Below are 18726 nucleotides of genomic sequence, written 5' to 3'. Positions count from 1 at the left end.
TATATGCACAATGAAATACTATTCGGCGGTAAGAAAAGATGATATAGGAACATTTGTGACAACATGGATGGATCTTGAGAGTATAATGCAAGTGAAGTAAATCAGACAGAAAAAACAGAGAACCATATGATTTCACTAATAAGTGGTATGTAAACCAGAAACAACAAAAGAACAAGACAAACAAATGAGAAACAAAAACTCATAGACACAGACAATAGTTTAGTGGTTACCAGAGGGTAAAGGGGCGGTGGTGGGTGGAAGATGAGGGTAACGGGGGATCAAATATATGGTGATGGAAGTAGAACTGATTCTGGGTGGTGAACACACAATGGGATTTATAGATGATGTAATACAGAACTGTACACCTGAAATCTATGTAATTTTACTAACAAATGTCACCCCAATAAATTAAAAAATAATAATAAAATAAAAAAAAGAAACAAAACATTATCGACATTTATATTTCTACCAAAAACACACTTTAAATACAACAGCATATATACGTTGAAAGTAAAAGAAGCTATACCATGAAAACAGTTAACGAAAACTAAAAAGTGACATTAATATTAGATAAAAAGTGAAATTCAGAAAAATTAATATTAGCAGAGTATGAAACATTGAAAAAATGAAACATTATGTAACAGTAAAATAAAAATGCAACAGGAAAGGAATACTACAAATGTGTACACATACACAAACACACAAAAAATCTTTAAAATACATTAAACAAAAATTAATAAAGCTAAGAGGATAAGTAGATAAATCTAACAGTATAAAACATTTCAACATTCCATTATAATTTATAGAAATATTAGGCAGAAAATAAGTAAGGATATAAAGTAAACAACAAAATCAAGCAACAGGAATTAATTCACACACTTCACCAAACAATAGAATATTACAAGTTTTTTTCTCAAGGACACTGGAATGTTCAATAAGATGGGCCAAATCCTGCTATAAATAACTCTCAACAAATTTAAAAGAATTGAAATCATGCAGAGTATATTCTGTGATCATAAGGGAATCAGCTAGAAATAAGAAACAGAAAAAAAGGAAAATCTCCAAGCGCGGGGGAAATAAATAACAGACTTCCAAATATACCATGAATAAATACAAATTCTCAAAAACAATAAATAAAAAATACATAGAATTCAATGAAAATAAAAACACACAGATCAGGTATGTGGGATATAACTAAAGCAATACCAAGAGAGAAATTATAGAACCTAATGCTCCCATCAAATAAAAGTGTCTCAGACCAGTAAGCTAAGTTTCTAACTCATAAAACTAGAAAAAGAACAGCAAAATAAACTAAAAACTATCAAAAGGAAATAATAAAAACGTGCAGAAATTAATAAAACTGAAACTAAAACTAAAACTACCATATGATTCAGTGATTCTACTTCTGGTCATTTATATAAAAAATACAAAATAAACACTAATTCAATATGCTCTATGTAGTATTATTCACAATGGCCCAGACATGGAAACAAACTAAATGTCCATTAAAGGATGAATGAAAAAAGGAAACAAAAAAAATGTGTGTGTGTATATATATATATATATATATATATATATACATATATACATATATATATATATATATGTGTGTGTGTGTGTGTGTGTGTGTATATACATATATATGTATATATACACACATATATACACGTATATATGTATATATGTATATATGTGTATATATATGTATGTATATATATAATATATACATACATATATATGAATATTTTTCAGCCGTAGAAAAGAAAAGGAATAAAATCTTGCCATTTGTGATTTGTGACAAACTAGATGGCCCTTGAGGATATTATCAGAAAAAAATACAGAAAATCACACAGAAAAAAATAAATACCGTACAATTTCACTTATATGTGGAATATGAAAAACAAAAAGAAAAGCTCATAAATATGGAGAACAGATTGGTGTGCCTGAGGTTGGGGTGGGGAGTTGGGGTGAAGAGAGCAAAAAAGTCCAAATTTCCAGTTATAAAATAAATAAATAATGAGAATGTAATGTACAACATGGTGACTACAGTTATTAATACTCTATTGACTATTTAAAAGTAGCTAGGAGAATGAATCTTGAAAGTTATCATTATAAGAAAGAAATGTAACTCTGTATGGTGACTAATGTTAACTGGTTCATTGTGCTGATCATTTTGAAATATATACAAATTTTTAATTATTTATGCAAACTTAAACTAATATAATATTATATAAACTTTACCTCAATTTAAAAAAAGAAAGAAAATAGTAAACCAATGGTAATCAATGAATCAAAAGCTGATTCTTAGGGAAAAACATCAATAAAATTGATAAACCTATTGCAATACAAGAAAGATAAAAAGAAAGAACAAAAGTAACCAATGTCAAGATTGAAATAGTGAATATAACTTCAATCATTGAAAGGATAGCAAGAAAAAAATGCAAACAATTTTATTCTCATAAATTTGACAACTTAGAAGAAATGGACCAATTTCTTGAAAAGCACAAACTACCAGAACTCAACCAAGATGAAACAGACAATCCAAATCATCCTATAATTATTTAAAAATTTGAAAACATAATTTAAAAATCTACAGAAAAAGAAACCACTAGACCCACAGTGATTTCACTGGAAAAATCTACTGAGCAGTAAATAAATAAATAAATAAATAAATAAATAAATAAATAAACAAACAAATAAATTTAGAAACTCTTCTAGAAAATAGGACATGAGGAAACACTTTCTAACTCATTATACGAGGCTAGTATTACCCTGATATTGAAACCAGGGAAAGACCATTCTGAAGAGATACCCATCAGACCGATACCCATCATGAATTTAGACATAAAATGTCTAAAAACAATATCAGCAAAATGATTCCAGCAATGTATAAAGTAACTATACATCATGACTACATATAATTTATTGTAGATATGCAAGGCTACTTCAACATTTGAAAATTAATCAATGTAATCTACCCATCAATAAGCTAAAGAAGAGAAATCATACGATCATATCAAATGATTCAGAAGAAGTATTTGCAAAATTCAACACGCATATATGATAAAATCTCACCAAGTCATGAAGAAGAAAATTACCTCAAGAGCACCTACGAAAAGCATATAGCTAACATTAGTCTTAATAGTGAAAAATGCATTTCTTCTAAGACTGGAAACAATGCAAGCATATCCACATTCAACATTGTACTTCATGTTTTTCAACATAGTATAAGAAATCCTAGCCATTTCTATAAAGCAAATTTCCAAATTATATTTATTATTATTATTATTATTATTATTATTATTATTACTATTAATAGTAGTAGTAGTATTAAATTGGAAAGAAGGAATTAATACTAACCTTATTTACAAATGACATGTTTGTCTATGTAGAAAATCTCAATGAAACAATCGCAACAAAATGAATGAAAACTTTTAGAATTAAAAAGTGAGTTCAGCAAAGTTTTGGGATTAACACCCAGTACTCATTTGTGTTTCTATATAATAACAATGAACATGTGGAAACAGAAGTGGAATAAAATATTATTTAAAATTGCCCAGAAGAAAGTAAAATATTTAGTTTTTTTTCATTAAAATTTATTCAGGTGACAATGATTAGTAAAATTACATAGGTTTCAAGTGTACAAGTCTATAATACATCATCTATATATCATAGTGTGTGTTCATCACTCAGAGTCAGTTCTCCTTCCATCACCATATATTTGACTTTGTTTACCCTCTTCTACTATCCCCCTCCTTCCTTACCCTCTGTAAACCAATAAACTATTGTGTCTATGAGGTTTTATTTATTTGTTTGTCTTGTTCCTTTGATACTTTCAGTTTTATATCGCACATATGAGTGAAGTCATATGGTTCTTGAATTTTTCTGTCTGAATTATTTCACTTAGCATTATAATCTCAAGATCCATCCATGTTGTCACAAATGGCAGTATTTCATCTTTTCTTATGGCAGAGTAGTATTCCATTGTGTATATATATCACATCTTCTTTATTTAGATATAAATTTAATAAAACATGAATAGAATTTGCTTGATGAAAATTATAAAATGCTTATGAAAGAAATCAAAGAAAACCTAAATAAATTGAGAGACAAAATATATTCATGGATTGGGACACTCAAGCTAGTAAAGATATGAATTTTCTCCCAATTTACATAGACGTTTACAGCAATTCCTGTCAAAACCTCTGCAACATATGTTGAAGACAAACAAACTTATTCTAAAATTTACATACAAAGTCACAGCTTATACAATAAGTAAGATTTTTTTTTTATATATAAGGTAGCATAAAATGGGAGAGATCACACTATCTCATATTAATTTTATTATATAGCCTCAATAATCAAGATTGTTTTGTCCTGGCAAAGGGAAAGACACATAAATCAATTGAAAAAAAAACAGAGAAATCAGAAATAGACATACATAAAGATGTTCGACAAATTTCTGACCAATTTGCAAAAGTGATTCAATGGACAAATTGTAGACTTTTCAAAAAATGGTGTTTTAAAACTGGAAATCCATTAAAAAGTACAAATGAACCTGTACCCAAATCTTATACCTTACATAAAAATTGACTCAAAATACATCTAATGTTTAATTATAAAATGTAAAACTGAGAAGATTTTAGGGGAAGAAAAACAAAAATTTCCTTAGTATAGGGGTAGGAAAAGAATCCTAGACTTGACACTAAAAATAGAATCAATGAGAGAAAAATGTGATAAATTGGACTTCATCATAATTTAATATTTTGAAAAATTAAAATTCTGCAGCTCTAGCAAACACGCTTTGCAGAGTATCCTCAGGTCTGTGCCTGCTAAAGCCGTGGCCAACAACCCACTACGGCATATGATTCATAAGCAACTGCTTTGGATCCAGTGGCCTGCCTAAACTATCTGGCCATTGAGTCTACACAGAGATCATTCCTTTTCAAAGCCATTCTTACAAGATAAGGGGAAATGACTGTTTCATCTAATTTAGAGAAATAAATGCAGAAAATCAAACAAAATGAGAAAACAGAGGAAAATGTTTCAAATGACAGAACAAAATAAAAGACAACAAACAAACAAAAAGAGAACTCCACACCCCCCCCCATGAAACAGAGATAGGTAATTGCTTAATAAAGAATTCAAAGTAATATTCATAAGTATTCTCAACAAACTTGGCAGAAGAATAGAGAAACTCAGTGAGAATTTCAACAAGAGCTAGAAAATGTAATAAAGAACCAATAAGAGCTGAAGAACACAATACCTGAAATGAAAAGAATACAACAGAGGGAATCAACTGCAAGTTAGGTAATACAGTCGAGGACATTTGTGAGCTGGAAGAAAGAATAGTGAAAATCACCCAATCAGAAGAACAAAAAGAAAATAATAATTTTGAAAAAATGAGGATAATTTAAGGGATCTGTGGAACAACATCAAGCACACTAGCATTCACACTATAGAGATCCGAGAAGGAGAAGAGAGGGAGAAAGGAGCAGAAAACATATTTAAAGAACTAATAGCTGAAAACTTTCCTAACCTGGGGAATAAAACAGTCATCCAGGTCTATAAAGAGCAGAGTCCCAAACAATATGAACCAAAGAGACCCACATCAGTATATAATGCAATTAAAATGGAAAAACTTAAAGATAGAGAGAGAACCTAGAGGGCAGCAAGAGGAAAACAAAAAATCACAAACAAGGGAAACCCTATAAGGATAGCAGCTGATTTCTCAGCAGATATTTGTAGGTCAGACAGGAGAGGCAACATATATTTAAAATATTGAAGGAAGGAAACTATAATCTAGAATATTGTATATGGAAAGGTCATTGTTCAAAATTAAAAGTGAAATAAAGAATTTCTGAAACAAGCAAAAATTAAAGAAGTTCATCACCACTACACCAGCTTTATAGTAAATGTTAAAGGGTATTTTTTTATACATCTCTTTTTTTATTAATTAAATTTATTGGGGTGACAATTGTTAGTAAATTTACATAGATTTCAGGTGTACAATTCTGTATGACATCATCTATAAATCCCATTGTGTGTTCACCACCCAGAGTCAGTTCTCCTTCCATCACCATATATTTGATCCCCCTTACCCTCATCACCCACCCTCCACCCCCTTACCCTCTGGTAACCACTAAATTATTGTCTGTGTCTATGAGTTTTTCTTTCTCATTCGTTTGTCTTGTTCTTTTGTTGTTTTTGGTTTATATACCACATATCAGTGTAATCATAGAGTTCTCTGCTTTTTCTGTCTGACTTATTTCACTTAGCATTATACTCTCAAAATCCATCCATGTTGTCACAAATGCTCCTATATCATCTTTCCTTAACGTCAAATAGTATTCCATTGTGTATATATACCACAACTTTTTTATCCATTCATCTATCGAAGGACATTTCTGTTGTTTCCATGTCTTGGCCACCGTAAACAAAGCTGCAATGAAAATTGGAGTACACGTGTCTCTATAGAGAAATGCTTTCAGATTTTTTGGGTAGATACCCAGGAGAGCGATTGCTGGGTCATATGGTAATTCTATTCGTAATTTCTTGAGGAACCTCCACACTGCCTTCCATAGCGGCTGCACCAGTTTTTTTAAGCAGAAAAAAAAAAATTCATAATCAGAAATTTAAAAATACATGAAAGAAAAATCTCACAGGTAAAGGTAAATATGTTGTAAAAGCAGTGGATCAGACACTTTAAAAAGCTAGTATGAAGGTGAAAGGACAAAATCAAATATAAATACAAGTAGTTAGGAATCACAACTTGTGATTAGGAATCAAAGTTTTGTTTTGTGATTTAGGAATCACAAAACAAAAAGATCTAAAATATTACACAAAAAATAAAAAGTAAAGAACCTAAACATAACAATAAAGAAAACCAGCAAGCCAAAAGGGAAGAAATCAGGAAAAGAAGAAAGTAAATAACAGAGAAGTACAACAAAACAACCAAAATAGTTTAGCAAAATGGCAATAAGTGCATGCCTATTGGTAATCACATTAATTGTTAATGTATTAAATACTCCAATCAAAGACATAGGGCACATGAATTGATATATTTTAAAAACCTACAGAAAGCCTAAAGAGACTCACTTCAGAACAAAAGACACACAGAGACTAAAGTAAAAGGATGAAAAAAGATATTCCACACAAATACAAATGAAAGAACAAAACAAAACAAAACCTGGGTTAGCAATACTCATATCAGATAAAATACACTTTAAATAAAGATTGTAAAATGAGACGAAGAAAGCATTATAAAAGGATAAAAGGGTCAATCCAAAAAGAGAATGTAACAGTCATAAATAATTGCATGCACAACATAGGAGCACCTAAATATATTAAGCACATATTAATAGACATAAAAGGAGAAACTGGCAGAAATACAATAACAGTAGGGAGACTTTAATACCCCACTTATATCAATGCATTGATCACCCAGACAGAAAATCAGTAAGGAAACATTGTTCTTAAACAACACATTGGTCTTAAATAACACATTAGACAAGATGAACTTAAGAGCTATTTACAGAACATTTCATACAAAAACTGCAGACACACAAAAGATAATACAGACAATAATCAATTTATAAAGAAAGACAGAAAGAGAGGAACCAAAGGAACTATGAAACAGCCAGAAAACAATAAGATGGCATTACTAAGTCCTTACCTATCAGTAATTACTTTAAATATAAATTGACTAACTTATCTAAACAAAAGTTAGAGAGTGGCTGAATGGATTTTTAAAAAAACAAGACCTGTCTTTATGCGGCCTGCAAGAGAGTCACCTCAGATATAAGGACATGGACAGACTGAAAGTGAAGAGAATGAAACTGTGTTCCATGGAAATACAAGCCAAAATAAAGCTGGGTTAACTATACTTGAGAGAAAAACATAGACCTAAAACTAATGACTATTAATAGAAAAAAGACAATGAAGGGCACTACATAGTGATAAAGGGGTCAATCCAACAAGAGTATATAGTATTTTTTTTTAATTTAATGAAAATTTTAAAAATAGATACAAAAGTTAAAATTATCTTGAGGCACATGAAAATGGAAATACAACATACCAGATTTTATGGAATGTAGCTAAAGCAGTACTGAAGGGGGAGGTTATAGCAATAAATACCTGCCTCAAGAAACAAGAAAAATCTAAAATGAAAAACTTGACTTTACAACTTAAGGGGAAAAAAAAGTCCAAAGTCAGTAGAAAGAATATACAAAGATCAGAGTGGAAATAAATAAAATACAGACTAAAATGAGCAGAGGACAAGGACATAAATTTCTCCCAAGAAGACATACAAACAACGAACAGATATATGAAAAAATGTTCAACTTCACTAGCTATTAGGGAAATGCAAATCAAAACCACAATGAGATATCACCTCATACCAGTTTTATCTTGATGGCTATCATCAACAAGACAAATGATAACAAGTGTTGGAGAGGCTGTGGAAGAAAAGGAACCCTCATACACTGTTGGTGGGAATGCAGACTGGTGCAGCCGCTATGGAAGGCAGTGTGGAGGTTCCTCAAAATATTACGAATGGAATTACTATATGACCCAGCAATCCCTCTCCTGGGAATCTACCCAAAAAAATCTGAAAACACTTATCCATAAAGACATATGTGCTCCAATGTTCATTGCAGCATTATTTATGGTGGCCAAGATATGGAAACAACCAAAGTGTCCTTCGATAGATGAATGGATAAAGAAGATGTGTTATATATACACAATGGAATACTACTCTGCCATAAGAAAAGATGAAATACTGCCATTTGTGACAACATGGTTCAATCTTGAGATTATTATGTGAAGTGAAATGAGTGAGACAGGAAAAGCTGAGAACCATATGACTTCACTCATATGTGAGATATAAAATTGAAATCAACAAAGGAACAGGGCAAACAAATAAAGAAACAAAAACTCCTAGGCACAGACAACAGTTTAGTGGTTACCAAAGGGGAAGCAGGAAGGGAGGATGGTACAAGAGGGTAAAAGGGATCAAATATATGGTGATGGAAGGATAACTGACTCTGGGTGGAGTGAACACATAATGCAATATATAAATGATGTATTATAGAATTGTACACTTGAAAACTATGTAGTTTTGTTGACCACTGCCACCCCAGTAAATTTTCATTAAAAAATAAATAAAATAAAATACAGACTAAAAAGACAATAGAAAAGATCAATGACACTAAAAGCTGTTTCTTTACAAAGATAAATAAAATTGACAAACCATTAGCTAGACTCACCAAGGGAAAAAAAAAGAGGGCTGAAATTAATAAAGTCAGAAATGAAAGAAGAGAGGTTAGAACTGATATCACAGAAATGCAAAAGATCACGAGACCACTGTAGACAATTGTACATGAACAAGTTGGACAACCTAGAAGATATGGATAATTTCATAATCAATAATGAAAATATACTAACAAGAAATCATCAGAAAGATAAATTAAGAAAGCAATCCCATATTATTGCATCAAAAAGAATAAAACACCTAAAAGTAAATTTGACCAAGGAGGTCACCAAAACACTGAAAACTATGAGACATTGATGAAGAAATTGAGGAAAACACAAATAAATGGAAATATATTCCATGCTCATGGATTAGAAAAAAATAATATTATTAAAATGCCATGCTACCTAAAGGAATATATAGATTATATTTAATCCTTATAAAAATTATAATGACATTTTTCACAGAAATAGAACCTTCAGCCCAAAAATGTGTATTGAGCCACAAAAGATTCCAAATAGCAAAAGCAATCTGGAGAAAGATAAACAAAGATGGACTCATCACACTTTAGGATTTCAATTTATATCACAAATCTTTAGCAACCAAAACTGTATGATACTGGCATAAAAGCAGACACATATATCAATATAGCAGAACAGAGAGCTCAGAAATGAACCCACACATATATGGTAAATTAGTTAATGACAAAGGAGGCAAAAATATACAGTGGGATAAAGACAGTCTATTCAATAAATGGTGTTGCTGCTTCAAAGGGATATGTACATCCATATGTTTATTGCAGCATTGTTTACAATGGCCAAGATGCAGAGGCGCCTGGGTGTCTGTCAATACAAAACAGGATAAAGAAGTGGTAGTACATATATACAGTGGAATATCACTCGGCTAAGGAAGGGAATAGGTTCTTGCCATCTGTGGTGGCACGGATGGACCTAGAGGGTAGTGTGCTGAGTGGAATATGTCAGGCAGTGAAAGACAGTTGCAATGTGATTTTGCTTATATGTCGAATCTAAAGGACAAAATAAACAAACAAAACAGAGAATATTTTGATAGTTGCCAGATCGGAGTGGGGGTTGAGGTGGTGGGTGAAAAAGGGGAAGGGATTAAGACGTACAAATTGGTTGTTACAAAGTACTCATGGGGATGAAGGGTATAGCATAATAAATATACTCAAGAATATTATATAACTACGTATGGTGTCAGATGGTACTAGATTTATCAGAGTGATAGGTGGGCAGGGTTTGGAAAACAGGGTATAAAAGATACAGGTGGGTCAGGGGGATCAATTCTTAAATAATACAAATGTCTAACCATATGCTGTACACCTTAAATCAATGTAAAATAATATTGAATGTTAACTGTAAAAAATTAAAAGGGTGGGAAAGGTGAAGGGCAATAAATGGTCCACATTTCCAGGTACAAAACAAATAAGTCATGGGGATGTAATGTACAGTATAGGGAATACAGTCAATAATATTGTGATAGCATGGTACAGTGTCAGATGGTTGCTGGACTTATCATGGTGATCACTTCTTTAGGTATATAAATGTTGAATAACTACTCTGTACACCTGAAAGTAATATAATATTGTGTGCTAAGTATATTTTTAATACAAATCTTTAGAAAACATCACAATCAACAAAAATAATAAATTCAAGATTATCATTTCTAAAAAAAAATAAATAAAAAATAATAAAAATAAATGGTGTTGGAAAAACTGGACAGATACATGCAAAAAAATAATAATAATCTGGACCACCTTCTTACAGCATTCACAAGAATAACCTCAAAATGAATTAAAGACTTAAAATGTAAAACCCAAAAATATAAAACTCCTAGATGAAAACAGACAGTAAACACTCTGACATTACTGTTAGTGATTTTTTTTATGAGGGGATACCTCAGGCAAGGTAAACAACAACAAAAATAAACTAATAGGACTACATCCAACTAACAAGTTTGTTTTGCATAGTAAAGAAAATCAACAAAATAAAAAAAAAAAAAAAACATCTTACTGAATGAGGGAAGATATTCACCAATGACACATCCAATATGGGGTTAATATCCAAAATTTATATAAAAAACTCATACAGCTCAACATCAAAAAACAAACAAACAAATCAAATTAAGTGGGCGGAGGACCTAAATAGACATTTCTCCAAAGAGGACATACAGATGGCCAATAGACATATGAGAAGATGCTCAACATCACTAATCACCAGACAAACGCAAATAAAAACCACAAGATATTACCTCACACCTTTCAGAATGCCTATCATCAATAAATCAGCAAACAACAAATGTTGGCGAGGATATGGAGAAAAGGGAACCCTCATGCACCATTGGTGGGATTGCAATTTGTTGCAGCCACTATGAAAAACAGTTTGAAGTTCTTCAAAAAATTACAAATAGTTACCTTATGATCCAGCTTGCTACACCATTTTCACATTAGCTGTTTTAAAGTTTTGCCAGATAATTCCAGCATGGCATTTCAGCTTTGGCCTTTACTCATACATATGGAGGTTTTCCTTGTACTTCATATGCTGAGCAACATTGGATTTTATCTGGACATTTTGAATATGTTCTGAGACTCTAGGTCATGTTTAAATCCTATGGTGAATTTTGACATTTTTGTTTTAGCAAGCTATCAGCCTGGTAAAGTTAAAGCTCTATGTTCCACTCCACCTCTTTTGGGTCATGGTCCCAATATCAGTTCAGTTTTCAAAGCCTTTGCAGTGTCATGTGGAACTGTTTGTGTACCTGCCATGCAGTGGCCATTCTGGAACCTGGATTGTGGTCTATTTTTAAGTCTGCAAGTCTTTGATGTGTGTTTATGTTTGGTTTCATTTATGCATAACGTAGGTATGAGTTTGGCAAAGCACCTCCATGTAGTTGTTTATGCACTCCTGACTCATTCTTGAGCAGTCACAGGGAATCAGAGAATAAAGGTCATGGGGGTAAATTCTGCCTAGCACAGTCTAAAAATAGCCATTCGATACATTTTCAATGTCTTCACTTAAGATGTACAAATTGTTCTCTAACTTCTTGAACATATGTAATATGATTATAATAACTTTTATACTCTTTTTGTCTACTAATCTATCACCTGTATCATTTCTGGGTCTATTTCTATTGAATTTTTTATTCCTCATTATGAGTCATATTCTCTCAATTCTTCACATGCCTGGTTATTTTATATTGAATACCCACTACTGGGAAATTTACTTCGTAGGATGCTAGAGAATTTTAGTACACCTGTTGTGATACTTGATCACTAACCTAGGTTGAAGTAAGTTCTTTGAAAATGCTTTGATCTTTGGGGGCTTGTAAGCTTTGATTGGCAGAAATAGAGAACATGTTAGTTTAATGCTAACTTTGTTTCAATACTAAAGCAATAATACCCCTCTGAGTACTCTACCTATGGCCCCTTGAATGACAGGGTTTTCTAAACGTACTGATTGTGACACATTCTCAGCCCTGTGAGCTTCGGAGATTGTTCCTTTATCCTTTCGGGATAGTTATTTCACATGCATGTGCTGATCAGTAATCAGCTGAAGATTTTGCAGGAACTTTCTGAGGATTTCCAGAGCTCTCATTCTGGGAAGTTGTCTCCTTTCTGGTACTCTGCCCTGTAAACTCTAGCTGCCTCGGCCTTATTGTATTCCCAGCTTTGCCTCATTAATTCAAGTAGTGTTCTAGGCTCTGACTGAGTTTCTTTTTCTTCTACTGCAGCCTAGAAATTCTCTCCTGGCAGTAATTGGGTCACTTGTAGGGCTTACGTCACCTCATCTCTGTCTCTTCTCCAAAATCACTGTCCTGTGTTGCCTGATATTCAATGTCTGAAAATCATTGCTACACATATTTGATATGTTTTTCAATTGGTTCAGGTGGAGGGTAAACCGTCCCTATTACTCCATTTTGGCTGGAAGCAAAACCCTCATATAATGATCTTTTTCAAAAAAATCCCCATTTTTTCCCCTGTACTTCTTTGGATGTATATAATTTTTATTGATATTCTCAGTACTTTTTGCCCTCATTTTAACCTACGTTATACTTGGTTGACTATTATGAAAAAAAAATAATCTTAATTATCTCATAACTAATTTATCAATAAGGCATCATCCTCATTAGACTTTATGATTTTCTTCAACAATGTAGAGATCTAAATAATATTTCCAGTGGTTTCCCATCAAACTAAATATTTTGAGTTCAAAAACCTCCCCAGCTATACATCCAATAATAGTAATGATAGTAACAATAATAATGACATACAAACTTATTTTGCTTATTTTGTGTCAGATCCTGAGTTGGATACTTTAAATGCATTTAGCTCATTAAATGTGCATAGCAAACCAATGTTTCCATTGATAAACTGATTTTACATATAAGGGACCCTAGGCTTTCATAGATCAAGGTACATTTACAAAGTTGTACAATTGGCAATGCCACTGTCCAGACATGAATTCAGATCTGACTGGACTTATAATAGAACTCAGCCTCCTAACACCCTCTTCTTGAGTGATGAATGAAGACATTTATCAAATTTTGACTTCTAAACAATGTTATGATTATAAAAGTTTTTGTATTAAAAATTGTGTTGTAACCACACACATACAAAAAAATCAAAGAACCAACTTTGCAGTCCTATGAGGCAGTTCCTCATTTATATGAGAAGACACCCTGTATATATATTTGATGTGGAGCACCTCACATTGTATCATCATCGTTTGTTTACTTCTCATCTCTCTGAGAGGGTTGTGAGTACCTGAAGGGTAATAGCATCATTTTATTCTTATTTGTATTCCCAGCATCTAGTCTACACCTGGCTTTTGGAAACTTTCAATAAATCCTTATTAAATGAATTAATATTTCTAGCCTAATGAGTTAAAGCCCATTGACATTATATTTTATTACAATTAAAAGTAGAGAAATAACAGAAAATCTGTTCTTCTTCTATGAAATTGGTGTGTAAAAATTACCCTCTGAGAATTAAATTATCTTTTCAAATGGATCTCTCTCTTAACACTACAAGTTTTGGTACTTGCAAGTACTAAAGTACCTCTCACACATACTCACATACCTCTGTATATTCATATCCACACTACATGGATCCTAAATTTGCTAGCAGAGATTCTTAACTGGGAATGCATGGAAAGTTTTGGATTTAATGAATGGATTTCAAAGGGGCTGTAATCTTCCTGGAATTGTTTATAAAATTGTGTGTATATCTGCATTTTTCTTGGTAGAGGCTAAATAATATTTGCAGAGGGATCTGTGATTTAAAAAGATTAAACATTCCATTAAATTCCCAAGTGACCCAGCTCTTTCTCTTTGCACAAAAGGTAGAATAAAATGGAAGAAAGAGAAGAGGAATAAACAGTAGAAAGCGAGTATGTAAGGAATGAAAAAAAACAAACAAACAAAAGAAACAGAAGCTGGAAAAATATTTGGAGGGAGATGGTAAAACGAACTATAATATATTCTCCAGTTCCTCGAGGTCTTATTTCCTGAGTGCACTGCTTCTGCTTCAACCATTTCACCAAAATAGCTCTGCCAAAGGTAAGCTGCAGTGCCTCTATTCCCAAATGTAAAGGATTTGTTTCAATCTTTAATTTACTGAACATTCTGCTATATTTAATATTGTCTGTTCTTTGAAACTTATAATGCAAGCTTCTGTTCACTGCAGTCTTCTTCAGCCTGATGCTTTATAAAATTCTAACTTTAACCTTATTTTTTGTAATATACTCACCATAGATGATCTGGATTAACTGCCACAATTTTTGCTGTGCTAATGTTTTCTGGATCCCAAACAAAGCTTTGACTATTCAGAGGTATGCAGTAGGTGTCTGCTAGATGGCACGTCTTGGGTGTTTCACAGGTTTCTCAACCTATAGATGTTTAAGGCTAAACTCACCTCATCACCAATGTTTTACCAAATTCCTTGTCTTCCATCATACTCAGATGCTTTCTTTCTGGGCTCGTTTTGTCATATATCTTTACCTAGACTCTATACTCCAGCCATAACATGGTACTCTGTTTAATTCTATCAGCAGTGATCACAGTGGTTTATTTATTTGATTCTTGCCTCCTAGACTGTTAGTAACCAGGCAGCAGTAATTCTGTCTCCTACTTCTGTATCAACAATGTAGCACTATCAATCAAAACCTGGCCACACTTGGTGGTTCCCCCAAAAAAGATCTGTTGAATGAATGGAGAAAAAGTCATTAGAGTCACATGTAATAACATAAAGGACTCTGCACAGAGAGCTAGAAGATAAATAGTGCCTTACCTCACATTTTCACCTTGTGCAAGTTTAACCATCTTTGAGTATATGTCTCATTTCTCTTCTTCAACCAATAATATAGTCCAATATTCCAATTCATGATGAAATGTAATTATATGTGAAATAACTTTTAGAAATACAAATAACTATTCATATGTAGCACACTGTATACACAAAACTGACTTGGCTAATTTTATGCATATGGATCCAAATAATCATATTTTGAAAGGATTTTATTTCTCTAGGTATTAACCTCTTAAGTTTACTACTGCATAGACTTCTTTATGATAGAAAACTATGGTGAAATTTTCTATTAGTATATTAGAATATATTATGAAAATACTTTATGGATTCCACAGAATACCTATTACATTCAATGGAAATGAATGAACATAAAACCAAATAAACTTGTCCCTTTTCTTTTATGGCTCTTTAAACTAGTAGTACCACCTATGATCTATGAAGCTGGTGTGACATAAAAATGGGCAGTCAGATTTCCCACATGGGTCTGCTCAAACTTTCTTATGCTCTACTTTTTCTCTTTTTTTAAAATAAACTTTAGTTCTTACCAAAACTTGTACAACCACCACTAATATTTAGAGCAATCCATATATTAAAAAATAAAAGTAATTTCAACTGTGGGTCCTAGGTCACTTGTTAACCTGCCAAGGAATGTGTCCATATTAATAGTGATAATGTTAATAGTCAAAACACAATAAAATAAAATAAAGTGAAAGATGCAATGTTATTCTTAAACAAATTTGTGGGGGAAAAAGAGAAAAGATGGTGTTAACAGAAAAACCGTAGATTTCACTTATACATAGAATCTAAAAAACAAAACAAACCAGAAACAGACTCAGGTACAAAGATTAAACAGAGGGTTTCAGGGGGGAAGGGGATAGTGGAGGGATGAAAAAGGTGAAGGGGAATAAAAGGTACAAATTTCTAGTTATAAAATAAATAATCATGGATATGTAATGCACAACACAGGGAATAATTACAGCTAATAGTATCATAATAACTTTGTACAGTGACAGATGGTTACTAGATTTATCACAGTGATCACTTTGTGAGGTATATAAATGTTGAATACTGTGTTGTACACTTGAAACTCCTATGGAATAATAAAAAAATAATAAAATAAAAATGAAATTTGGGTAAGTTGTTCTTAAAAGAACACGTTTCTTATTTATTAAGAACAAAATGAGCTACTGATCCTAAATTATATAGTTTGTTTCTGAGCATTTCTCTCTGGATATTAAAATGGAGAATAAGATATAATAGTTTTCAAATAGGAAGCTTCAGAAAAATGCTTTGAAACCTCCTCTCTTTTTATTAGCATATATTAAATATATCAGCAGTTATGCCCTCCCAAACTATATGGCTATATTCGGACGTTTGTTTTTGTTTGTTTTTTTAACTGCCCCAAAATTTAACACAAACTCAAACTGATTTATAAAGTCTTTATGTGATTATAGTCATTTGTTTGCCTTGCAAGGTGAGAAAAAAATTATTGGCAAAGAATGATAAATATTTTGATGCCTTACATTCCATCTCTTCTCTTGAAAGGTAGCTTATGGAGAAATAGAGTAGTTTTGAGTTGCCAAAGTCTTACTTATCATATACTATGAAAATTCAGAAAACTCTGACCCATATTTATTAATAACAATTATTATTACATATGTTGAATATAAATGCATTTTTTTCTGTTAGGAGAAAAACACGGGTATTTATTATAAAACAGGACTTTGACAATTTTCAACAAGTTAGGATTATTTTCTTTATAAAAGATATGTGAGATAATTTTACTTATTAATAGTTAATAATAAATAGATACAATGTTTATATTTTTAGGAATACCCCTATTATCACACATACATAATATGTTTTTAAAAAACAAGTATTAGCTTCATAAAAATGGTTAGTAATAGATGATTCGAATTATAACATGCAATTTAAAAAATTCTAGTCACCTAGATATTGAATGGCAAAATCTGTAGAATTGAGAGTTATGCCTTTCCATGTAGATTGTGCCTCTTTTACTATATCTCACTTGATCTGAAAAATTTGAGGGCCATGTTAGTACACACACTCTTTATGTGAGTGAGATCACTTCCTAAACATCCATTTAAAACAGAGCTTGGCGGCAGGACTTCATGAATGGTAGAGTGAGGAACTTCATGAATCTACATATCCATTAAAAGAAACGACAACGTGGATGGATCTTGAGGTTATTATGCTAAAAGAAATAAGTCAAACAGAAAACATCAAGAACCATATGACTTCACTCATACGTTGGATATAAAACAGAAAGCAACAAAGGAACAAGACAAACAAATAAGGAAATAAAAACTCATAGACTCAGACAATAGTTTACTGGTAATCAGAGTGTAAGTGGGCAGGAGAGATAGTAGAAGAGGGCAAACGAGGGTCAAATATATGGTGATGGAAGGAGAACTGACTCTGGGTGATGAATACACAATGTGATACATAGGTGATGTATTAAAGAATTGTGCATTGAAACCTAAGTAATTCTACTAACAATTGTCACCCCAATAAATTTGATTTTTTTTTAAAAAGGAAACAAAACACTGGCAAATTTCCAACACCAACATTTTCAGACACATCCAAGTAATAGAAAAATGACTCATCACATGTAAAGGACTCTCAAGATGAATAATTACTGGCTTGTCATCAGAAACCATAGAGAACAGAAAGCACTAAAATGACATATCCCATGTGATGAAAGAAAAAGATTATTAATCAAGAATACTACATTCAGACAAATTAAGACATTTCCAGGTAAACAGTGAGAAAATATCTTGCTAGCAGATCGCACTACTGGAAAAACTAAAGGGCATCATTCAGGCCAAATAAAATAAGAGTATGTAAAATAATAGCTTAATTTCATAAGACCAGTAAGGGTAAGTAATTAGAAATATACAAAAGAGAGCATAAACGTATTTTTGGTAATATTTTCTTCTCCCATTTAATTTGAAAAACTACTGCATAAAGCATTAATTATAATTAATAATGATAATTTATTAGTTAATAATGTATAAAGATATAATTTATGTGACAATAATAGCCCAAGAAGGGGAGTTTAGTTTCTGTAAACTATTTAAATAAAGTTAGTATATAAATATACTATGTAATATAGTTAAATATATATATT

This window comes from Rhinolophus hipposideros (genome assembly GCF_964194185.1).
Source record: "Rhinolophus hipposideros genome assembly, chromosome: 12".
Lineage (NCBI taxonomy): Eukaryota > Metazoa > Chordata > Mammalia > Chiroptera > Rhinolophidae > Rhinolophus > Rhinolophus hipposideros.
This window is presented reverse-complemented; position numbering follows the sequence as displayed.